This window comes from Chlorocebus sabaeus, chromosome 18 (genome assembly GCF_047675955.1).
Source record: "Chlorocebus sabaeus isolate Y175 chromosome 18, mChlSab1.0.hap1, whole genome shotgun sequence".
In the NCBI taxonomy this organism is placed as follows: Eukaryota; Metazoa; Chordata; class Mammalia; order Primates; family Cercopithecidae; genus Chlorocebus; species Chlorocebus sabaeus.
Window position 1 is genome coordinate 15,239,058 of NC_132921.1, and position 12,478 is coordinate 15,251,535.

A 12,478-nucleotide genomic window follows, 5' to 3' on the forward strand; every position below is an offset into this window, starting at 1 on the left:
ATACCCATCATATTGGGACCTTCTGACGTTTTTTTCTTCTTCTGCCAAAACAGACTCACATTTAAAACAAACATATATTCTAGATTAACTAGTAACTCAAGAATGTCAACAAAACAAAAATTACCTAATCAGAAAACATTTTAGAGAAATGTCATTGCAAACTACTAGGTATATAGAGCATAGTATATCCATTTTATTGAATTGTGTGTAATTATTTATATTTGAAGATGAATTGGCTTTTATATACACCTAGCTTTCCAAAGCCTCCCATAACCTTATATCCAATCTAAATAGTGAAGAAAATAAAATATTAAGTTATCATCAACAAATTAATGTGTTCTAATTCTGTTTCTCTTTCTTTCCCACAAACATACTGAGTGTAGAGATAATGAACTAATGTTTTTTAACAAAAAAACTAAGAGGATGTATAATTTCTAATTTTAGGACAAGAATGGCCAAAGTATGTCTTATTTTTATAGGCATGAAGAAAAGACTAAACATATAAGAAAATAATATGTACTCTTGGAGAATAACAGATCAGTTAATCTTTAATATTAACTTGACAATTAGAGGAAATCTCTGGATTACGGTCCAAGCCCTTCCATATATGTGTGACCTTGGGTTATTACCATTTTCTTTTAAATCATTTTTAATTGCAGATGTTACTTTTCCCTAGGGGCTCAGTATAACAATTTTAACAATTCCATATCCATATCCATTCTTCTGATGGGCTTATTCACTATTCTCTAATCATGTAATTGACTTTTATACGCTGTTAAATGGATGTGAAATAATGGTGTACTAAAACAATTGGTCACATGCATTTGTCTCTATCTGTAATCTGAATCTCCTGAAAATCATTTTTTCCATTCTTTAATTACAGAAATATAAGACTACCTTCAAGGGTGAAGAATTAGAAAAATGTAAGGACCCTATAGGAACAATGAAAACATGATATTGGAAATTGGAATTTCACTTTACGCATGGAATTAATTTAAATAAAGGGACATTAAAGTATATCACTGGAACTTAAGTTTTTGATCATTCAGGTGTTTCACTGTGTAAATCACCTTCTCTTTACTAGTAAGAGAAACTAGAAGATAAACAAATTTTTATCAAGGTCTTAAAATCCTTATATATTTTTTCTCCTCCACCTCCCTTTTATCCTCCCCATCTTCTTTTACTACTTAATTAGATTAAGAACTCTCAAGTGAGACTAAAACCTTGACCCTACACTATCAGACTGGATTTCCTATATCAAATTTTCTTGTCATTCATTCTAAAAAACAAAACAAAACACAAATGAATTGTTACTTGCTGATAAGTTATATTGTTACCCATCTAAATATAAACCTTTATGGCTATCAAAAATTGTGAAACTTTATCAAGTTAAGACAGATCACCAAGAATGACTGCCATGAGAAATTATGCTGGTTAAAGATTGTAATCTTTATTTATCCCTTCCAATGTATTTACGTTTCACAAGACCACTGAGGTTTTCTGCCTAAAGCTCGGCTTCTATGTCCCAAACAATAAAGAAACAAATAAACACAAATTGTTTTCAGATGAACATTGCAATTTACTAATTCAATTTTGAGAAAAAAAATTTAAAAATGAGCTTGAAAGTAATCAGTTGAAAAAGTATTTCTGACAGTCTTAAACGTATTTAAATCACCTCTCCCAAATACTGATCCCTTTTGTAGCCTCCTATAGGTCCCTAAGGAAATCGTTTTTCCTTTTACCATTATTATTATTCACCAAATTTAGTTATTCACTTCTACTGTTTTCTTGGTACTCTCCAGGAATACATACAGAAGACTTCCCTCTTTTCCAGTGAAGAATACTCGCATTTAAAATTCAACCTGGGAAGTATTATGATAATGGTATACACTGTATGATTCATGTAACAAATGTGTTTAGCATTTAGTATTCAATGCTGAGTATAATTATTTGGATAGGTATTTTGCGTATGGCCCATTTAAATATTTCCTTGAGAGCAAGGGTTACAATATCTATAGCTATGTGATGTTGAAAGTGTTTTTGATCTGTTTAATTTTTTGAATTTGCAAAATCAGGATGGTAAGGCATCTACATCATTGGGCTGTTGGGTGAATTTGATAATCACTTAGGACACAAACCAGAAAACAGAAGGAGCTGCTAGAGTCATGGTACTATTATTCTGCCTATAAATCCCAAATCATGAGGATGCCTTGTGCCTTACCGACACTGCATACATTTGGCTAAATGAATAATGATAAATTGTTTCCATTCAAAGAGGCGTTACAGCATCCTGTAAAGTGGTCTGAGCTACACTCAACTGGTTTTGAGCCCAAGCTCCACAAGCCCAAGCTTGCTGGCCCATAAAGAAGTTTTGTTTGCTGTTTTAATGCTCTCAGTTGCATTGTCTGTATCTGTAAAATGAGGGATACACTAAAACCTGCAGCACCAGATGGTGCAAGCTTAGATAATTTTATTAATGTAAAAAACAGTATAATCATTAATATAAAATACTATACTCATCATATAGCAGCAATTATTATAATGATATTTATTAGATTTAATAAGTAATTTCGCCCCCTGCTTTTTTGGAATTTGATACTTCATAACATGGAAAAGCAAGAAGGTGCTGTTTTTGTTGCTCTTCTTACATTTCTTATGATGTATTTTTCACTTTCTGTTTTTTAATATGGTAGTAGTAGTAACTGCTGTTGTTTTAAATGTTTAACATTTAACATTTCAGAATGTTGTTGTTGCCAAGAGGGACAACACTGAAGCTGTGTTAGTCCATTTTCACACCGCTATAAAGAGTACCTGAGACTGGATAATTTATAAAGGAAAGAGTTTTAATTGACTTACAGTTCCACATGACTTGGGGGGCCTCAGGAAACTTACAATCATGGCAGAAGGCGAACGGGAAGCAAGGCACATCTTCTCATGGCAGCAGGAGAAAAGAGAAAGTACAGGGGAAACTGCCACTTTTAAAACCATCAGACCTTGTGAGAACTCCCTCACTACTGCATGAACAGCATGACGAAAACTGCCCCTATAATCCATCACCTCCCACCAAGTTTCTCCCTAGACACATGAGAATCACAATTCAACATGAGATTTAGGTGATTTTGGTGGGGACACAGAGCCAAACCGTATCAGAGGCTTAAACAAAACTGGTCTCATAACTAGCCACAACTTGGAAACCAGCGGTGCCTTCCAGAGCCCAGGCAGAATCCTGCTCATTAGACTCTCTTGTCTTCCCATGCATGCCCCCTTTTTCTTGAGATCTACTTACTCAGACACCCAAGCACCACTGAGACCTCTGAACATATTTCATCCTTGTTTGTTTCTTTCTATCCCCAACCCATTCACACAAATTTGCTCTCTCTCCTCAGCCCCCTGTTCATCCCACATAAATATATATTTGAGAGTGCATCTAATTTGCAAATACTATATAGAAAAATATAGAATTTTTTTTTTTATTAGAACCCTGAGCACATTTCAACTATGGTCTTAGATGTGGGTTAGAAATGAACTGTACATGGCACTTTACACAACATTTAAAATTTTTAGCATATATATTTTGAATCAATCCCAAAAGGCAGATCTACTGGTCAGAATTTTTTTTATTGTTTTTTTTAATTTCCATAGGTTATTGGGGAACAGGTGGTGTTTGGTTAAATGAGTAAGTTATTTAGTGGTGATTTGTGAGATTTTGGTGTACACATCATTTGAACAATATACACTACACCCTATTTGTATTCTTTTATCCCTCACCCCCTTCCCACCATTTCCCCTGGAGTCCCCAAAGTCTATTATGTCATTCTTATGCCTTTGCATCCTCACAGATTAGCTCCCACATATGATTGAGAGCATACGATGTTTGGTTTCCCATTCCTGAGTTACTTCATTTGGAATAATAGTCTCTAATCTCATCCAGGTTACTGTGAATGCCATTAACTCATTCCTTTTTATGGTTGAGTAGTACTCCATTGGATATATACACCATAGTTTATCCACTGGTTGATTGATGGGCATTTGGATTGGTTCCACATTTTTGCAATTGCAAATTGTGCTGCTATAAACATGCATGTGCAGGCATCTTTTTGTATAATGACTCATTTTTCTCTGCATAGATACCTGGTAGTGAGATTGCTGGATCAAATGGTGGTTCTTTTACTTCTTTAAGGAAACTCCATACTGTTTTCCACGGCAGTTGTACTAGTTTACATTCTCACAAACAGTATGAAAGTGTTCCCCACTCATTGTATTCATGCCAACATCAACTATTTTTTGGTTTTCTGATTATGGCCATACTTGTGGGTGTAAGGTGGTATTGCATTAGGGTTTTGATTTGCATTTCCCTGATCGCTAGTGATGTTGAGCAGTGTTTCATATGTTTGTTGGCCATATTTGTATATCTTCTTTTGAGAATTGTCTATTGATGCCCTTAGCCCACATTTTGATGGAATTCTTTTTTTTTTTCTTGCTGATTTGTTTTAGTTCATTGTAGATTCTGGATATTAGTCCTTTCTCAAATGTATCGATTGTGACAAATTTCTCCCACTCTGTGGGCTATTTACTCTGCTAACAATTCCTTTTGCCATGCAAAAACTTTATTTATTCACTTAATTAATTAATTAATTTTAAGATGGAGTTTTGCTCTTGTTGCCCAGGCAGGAGTGCAATAGTGTGAGCTCGGCTCACCACAACCTCTGCCTCCCGGGTTCAAGTGATTCCCCTGACTCAGCCTCCTAGTAGCTGGGATTGCAGGCATGTGCCACCACACCCAGTTAAGTTTTGTATTTTCAGTAGAGAGGGGGTTTCTCCATGTTGGTCAGGCTGGTCTCGCACTCCCGACCTCAGGTGATCCACCTGCCTAGGCCTCCCAAGGTGATGGGATTACAGGCGTAAGCTACCTCACCCAGCTGCAAAAGTTTTTTAGTTTAATTAAGTCTGAACTATTTATCTTTGTTTTTATTTCATTTGTTTTTGGATTCTTGGTCATAAAATTCTTGCCTGAGCCAATGCCTAGAAGGGTTTTTCCAATATTATCTTCTAGAATTTTTATACTTTTAGGTCTTAGATTTAATTCCTTAATCCATCTTGATTTGATTTTTGTATAAGGTGAGTGATGAGGATCAAGTTTCAGTCTTCCAGAACCATTTGTTGAAAAGCGTGTCCTTTCCTCACTTTATGTTTTGGTTTGCTTTGTCAAAGATCAGTTGGCTGTAAGTATTTGGGTTTATTTCTAGGCTCTCTATTTTGTTCCATTCATCTATATGCCTATTTTTTTTATACCAGTACCATGCTGTTTTGGTAACTATAGTATTGTAATATAGTTTGAAGTCAGGTAATGTAATGCCTCCAGATTTTATTTTCTGTTTAATCTTGCTTCATCTACATGGACTCTTTTTTTGGTTTCATATGAATTTTAGATTTTTTTTTTCTAATTTTGTAAAGAATGGTGGTGGTATTTTGATGGGAATTGCATTGAACTTGTAGATTTCTTTTAGCAGTATGGTCATTTTCACAATATTGGTTCTACCCATTCATAAGAAGAGTATGTCTTTCCATTTGTTTGTGTCATCTATTATCTCTTTCAGCAGTGTTTTGTAGTTTTCCTTGTAGAGTTCTTTCACCTCCTTGGTTAGGTGTATTCCTATGTATTTTTTTTGTTTGTTTTTTGAAGTTACGTAAAAATGGTTGAGTTCTTGATTTGATTCTCCGCTTGGTTGTTGTTGGTGTATAGAGGAGCTGCCTATTTGTGTGCATTAATTTTGTATCTGGAAATTTTGCTGAATTCTTCTATCAGTTCTAAGAGCTTTCTGGAAGAATCTTTAGGGCTTTCTAGGTAAACAGTCATATCATCAGTTAAGCTTGACAAGAGGGATACTAGATCTTTCTTGAGGTGAATATATTTGGGGTTAAAAGTAGGATTTTGTAAAAAAAAAAAAAAAAAAAAACAGAAACAGCCAACACCTTATTTTATTATCAATAAGTCTGCAATTCATCTATGTAAAAGAAAATTTCATTAAGTAAAAAAAAATTAATTGTATGAGATCCCATGTTTTGTGATGGACACAATTTCTACCAAGAATTCACTTGACTCCTTGTATCCAGGTAAAATACATTAGTTGGCTTAAACAAATTGCTTTTCTCTCTACAGAATGCCAGACCAGTGTGATTAATGAAGCAAGAAGCTGGGGTAAGTGATAATATTAATGTAAAAGCAGTAATCAAATTCATTGATCCCTTCAACTTCCTACAAATGTAAAATCACAAAATTCTACTCATTCATTACTGTGTCAGTTCCCTTCGTTATGAAATATATCATCAAGTTTATGTTATGGAAAGCTACAGTTCATCTTCAGCAATACATTACACTACCCATCTATGTTTGGTTAAAAGCTGTGTTTCCCTCCCATGTAATATAAAAAAATCAAACACTGTCTCTGTTAAAGGCATTATTTTTCTCTTCTTTATCACCTATAGAATTGGGAAAGTTTTTGTTAACATATTATGAAGATAATCTTTATCATTTGGAATAAAGAGTACAAATCTCCAAAGAAGCTATGCTATTTAAACATGATGCTACTATGACTTGCTACACTTCCAATATTTGCACCCTCCCCACATTCTTGAAGCGATATACCACAGAAAGTGTATGCCTAGGAAATATTTACATGAGAAAATGTTTATCAAATTTGTTGTGGAGAAGACAGATCTCATTTCTGTTTTCATTAGCAAAGAGATGTATTGGGAATTAATAGCCTTTAACATCATAAAATCTTGAAAAATGTACCCTTCAATTTAAAGTATATTTACATATTATAATATTTTTAAACACACTCATATAAATTATTGGTGCAGTTAAATAGAGTTTTCAAAATATTATACTTAGAATTAAAAATATAAGTTGAAAGTTGTTTTTGGTCACTCTCTGCCACCAAGAAGGCTATTTATAATTAATTATTAGATGTAGGGCAAACTATAAACTACAGTTGACCCTTGAACAATGGGGATGGAGACACTGACCCTGCCATGCAGTTGAAAATCCGTATATAGCTTTTGACTTCCCCAAAACATAAGTGCTAATTGCTTATTTGCATGGTGAAAAAATTCATTTAACAAATATCAAACTATTGCACATTTTATTGCTTCTGATGTTTTGTTCTTATACATAATATTTGATGAATATTTTTATAGATAGCTCTTTCAGTATATCCATTCCCATTTCTAAGCTATATTTCTTTTGATATCCATAATTTACCCTCCAGAAATCTTATTCTAATTTATTCTCAACAGTCTTTTTATCAAAATACCCATTTTTCCAAATACCCTTGACAATATTCGATATCGAAATTTGTCTGTACATTGTTCCTCCTGTATCTTTTGCAATTTGGAATATTAGGTTAATACTATAATATATACATAAATTTGAAACATCATTTTCTGTGCTTCAGATCAGGCTAAAAAGGAAAATAATTACCTGTTTCTTTAAGATTTTAAAAGCATTCTGTCATTAAAGTAGGAGAGATTGAAACAGAAAATAGCATAATATACAAAACTATTGTTGTATTCTGATTTTTATTTGATAGGTGAACTTTGGTCATTTATATATTCCCATAAATTTGTTCATTTTTCCAGGTTTGAAATTTATTAGTAGAAACTTTGACATAAAAAACCTTACAACTTTTAACTTTTTCAATATATTACTGTTTTAATTTTTCATGGCATGAAATTCATTTATCTCTTTTTTTGAATTACACATAGCAGAGTTTGGTTTATTTTTATATCAATTTTAAAAAATAGTGCTTGTATTTCTCTATTAGTCCTTCTGGATTTGTTTTGTTTTTGCAATTAAAATTATAAATTTCACCGAGTATTACTTTGGTGGATTTTCCGTCTTTTAACACATAGTATTCTCATTAATTTTATCTTTCAAACATTACGTAACTTTTTAGTTTTACAAGTATATGAAGGGTGGGCATGGTGGCTCATGCCTGTAATTCCAGCACTTTGGGAGGCCAAGATGGGCAGATCACTTGAGGTCAAGAGTTGGAAATAAGCCTAGCCAACATGATGAAACCCCATCTCTACTTAAAAATACAAAAATTGGGCCGGGCGCGGTGGCTCAAGCCTGTAATCCCAGCACTTTGGGAGGCCGAGACGGGCGGATCACGAGGTCAAGAGATCGAGACCATCCTGGTTAACACGGTGAAACCCCGTCTCTACTAAAAAATACAAAAAAGTAGCCGGGCGTGGTGGCGGCGCCTGTAGTCCCAGCTACACCGGAGGTTGAGGCAGGAGAATGGCGGGAACCCGGGAGCGGAGCTTGCAGTGAGCCGAGATCGCGCCACTGCACTCCAGCCTGGGCAACAGAGCGAGACTCCGTCTCAAACAAACAAACAACAACAAAAAAAAAAAAATACAAAAATTGGCTGGGCGTAGTGGCACACACCTGTGGTCCCAGCTACACGGGAGGCTGAAACATGAGAATCGCTTGAACCCAGGAGGTGGAGATGGAGGTGGCAATGAGCTGAGATGGCATCACTGCACTCCAGTCTGGGGTGACAGAGTGAGACTCTGTCTCAAAAAGAAAAAAAAGGTATATAAAAAATGCTGAAAAAACAAATCACCAAGATTCCGCAACTCACCAGTATCATTTAGTAAACACTGTTGAATGAAAATGGAAAGTTTCATCTTAGTTTTGTTCAGAAGCATTTTGTTTAGGCACCGTGTTATTTTTTGGTTTGTTTTCACTTAGTCTCAAGCATAGTAAGACCTATACACATGCAGTATTTATTTAACAGTGTACCCTTTACCCTACTTATGTAGCTAAACCTAGTACATTTAAATTAGTAATTTGGCGACTACAAATAGCTTTCAGTAAATTTGAGGGGGCATTGACAAGCTGCAGTTGTCTTGGCAAAGTGGTCTCCTCTTTTTCCAACATGTTGTTCTGATTTAATGCATCTTACTGATTCCTTGAAAAAATGTGAATTCTCGTGATGCTCTGACACTGGAGTCCTTTCTATCTCAGTTCCATATTAAACCTTATACATGGTTTCTATTTTTCCGGGATGCCAATCTACTTACTCTTCTCTGGCATCCATTTCCTAAGGTTTTCATTCTCTGCATACATTTAGAAATACAGTTTGTTATGAGATGAAAGATAGAAAAAAGGAGTACATTACTGACGCCTTCGTCAAGCAGCCCCTGTGTGGTACTGATACTTAGGTCCTAAACCAAAACATCCTAACTAGTTCTGTGACAGAAGAATTCTAAAGATCTAAGTCATCCATTGATATAAGCAGTTACTCTCCTATGTATTCTATACTGCTACTAGCTGTGTACTTTTGTTGGTATAATTGAGAACATAGTCACTCCTATAATTTAGTGTGTTCAGTGCTTGGAATGAGGAGTCTTATTTGAGAAAGGCTGGTTGTCAAGAGCATGGAGATATTTTTAACCCTGTGCTACCAAGTTGGGGAAACCATGGTTGTAGAGGCACAGCAACACAGAACACAGCTTTCTTGTTACAGAAATCTGTCTAGGTATCTGGGTCATAAATCAGACTTTGAGAGAAATGGAAAGTGTCAGCTTATCTTTTTCACATAAATGTTTGTGAAATAAATTGGCTTATGTTATAAAGTTGTACCTATATAGGTTTTCCTCCATTAACTACTTTAAAAACATTTTTAGTGACTATACTGTCTGCACTCTGGTTTTAAAACTTTTTTTTTAATTAATTTATTTTTTTTTAGACAGAGTCTCACTCTGTCACCGAGACTGGAGTGCAGTGGTGCGATCCAGGCTCACTGCAACCGCCACCTCCCGGGTTCACGCCATTCTTCTGCCTCAGCCTCCTGACTAGCTGGGACCACAGGCTCCCACCACCACGCCCGGCTAATTTTTTGTATTTTAAATAGAGACAGGGTTTCACTGTGTTAGCCAAGATGGTCTCGATCTCCTGACCTTGTGATCTGCCCACCTTGGTCTCCCAAAGTGCTGGGATTACAGGCATGAGCCACTGCACCGGCCCTAATTGTTATTTTTTTCCAAGCTGTAATTTCTTTCTTTTTAACCTTTTCTTATATATTTTACAAGGAAGTTGGGAAAAACTTTATTCAAAATTACTCTCTGTGTATCGTTCATTATTGGAACTTTTTGCAATTTCTTAAAAGGATGAGAATGCAATACTCTTTTAATTTTTACCATTAATCCACGTTACTCCCAAATGAGAAGAAAATTTATTACTTGAGATATTTGATTGATTATTTTTATTGTCTCCATATAATTGACAAAGAAGAAGAAATTATTGTCAACAGTCTGTTGGTAATTTAAGCCTTATCATATTGAGTAGCATATTCTTTTTGGATAATTGTTATTATATAATGTAATATATAATATATAATACAATATATAAATTATAATTTATATATTGTATTATATATTAATATTATGTATGTTATTATATATAATTTATATATATTAATATAACACATATAAATTATATATAATATATAAATATTATATAATATATTAATATAATAATTTGTATTATTATATAATAAATTATATAATTTATGATATAACTTATATATATATAAATTATATAATTTATTAACAGCGTTTAACAGAAGCAGCTTTGACCTTTTCATTTTTCCAGATATATTTCTACAAGCAATAGCTTTTCATATTATAAGTGAATTTGCTTTCCCTCCATATCAAGTTTCTTTCCATTTGCTTTTGAGCACTTAATCTATATGAAGTCATTTTCAATCTATGTGAAGACAATATGAGGACACTATTCTTACATTCTGATGTCAAGATACCAAATTTTGATTGAAGGTCCAGGTCATAACAAGTCAGAAAACATTATGCAACTATAATTTTCTGGTCTCAGAATCAAATATGTTTGCCATAACATCTCTACTCTTGCTACAAATATGTTAAAAGACTTTCCACTTTTCTTAATTTAACCTAATCAAGTCACTGTTTTGGCACATATTGTACTCCACCAAAATGTCATGGAATAGCCACTCAGGAATTTCTGAAGTTAAAAACAAAAGTGTGATACATATTCAAAGACAATCCTTTTGCTATAACTATCTACTTACTAGAAATAGAGAATCTGTAGTCCTCAAATCATATTGAGTCTTCAAGAACAGTTTATTCAGCTGATGGGACAATTATTAAATAGCAATGTTATGATTTCTACTTTTGATTGGGAAATTCATTTTCACTTTTACTATTTATCTAAGCAGTCATCTCAATGGCTAAAAAATAAGTTTGTGGTACCATGAAGTATTTTGTCCATACATTAGTTGTATTTCAGTGTGTTTTGTAACTCTCTTTCAATCAAAAAGAACTTTACTAATTTAACACCTACTATGTGATAGTCATCTGGCCTGGCACTAGGTGCTGGGAACACAAGACAGAAAAGTGGTTATATTTTTAGTTTCCAATGAGGTCAAGGAGTAATGTCTTAGGTATAATATATGAATGAGAACATCAACTGTGGAATCCGCTTTAGTTGGTTCCTCATCCAAAGTGAGCATGAGGTTTCATGGGAACTTTAGCCCTGCTCACTGATATTAGGAAAGTCTATGTAGAATGTCGATATATATATACACATACACACACATATATATACACACGCACTATCTCTATACACATACATATATTTATATATGTATAACATCTTAGCCATTACTAATGCAGTGCACTGGCATTGAGATTTTAAACAAGAAGTGTGGTATTAATTAGCATAGCACAGTAAAGTATCACTGTCAAGAAATGAGATGAAAAGAAAAAGCCAAAAGACACCCAGAGTGGAGTCAGAAGGCAGAGAATAAAAGGCAGCAATCATCATGAGAAGTGTGAAGGAAGTGAAGCAATCCCACCCGGAGGCTCAGGTTGCACACAGGACAGGTAGATGTAGGAATATTGGAAACAGAGATGGAAGAAGAGATGGCCAAAGACAAGAGATCAGTGATCTCCTGACACCGAATGTGTCAAATCTGCATGAGTTTCCTATTGCTGCTCTAAGAAATAACCAGAAACATAGTGCCTTAACACGAATCTATTGTCTTACAGTTCTGGAGGTTAGAAATCTGCAATGGGTATACAGGGATACATTCCTACAGGAGACACTAGAGGATAGCTTATTTGCTTGTCTTTTCCAACTCCTTATGGTTGTCAACTAGCTGCCACTGCCATTATCTTCAAAGGCAGCAATGTTGGGCCATCCCACCTCATGTTAACAAACCTCTGTTCATACAAAATGTGGTCAAATCAAACTGGAATGCAGCTGAGATGTTTTTGATGGCAATAAAATGCAATAACAGCTACGTAAGATGTATTTACAAGATATGGTGCAGTAAAAATAAAAAAAAATTATTTGTTTCATTTTTAAATATATTCATTTGTTCATTTATTCATTTGACTTGTTATATACCATGATGCACTATTGCAGATG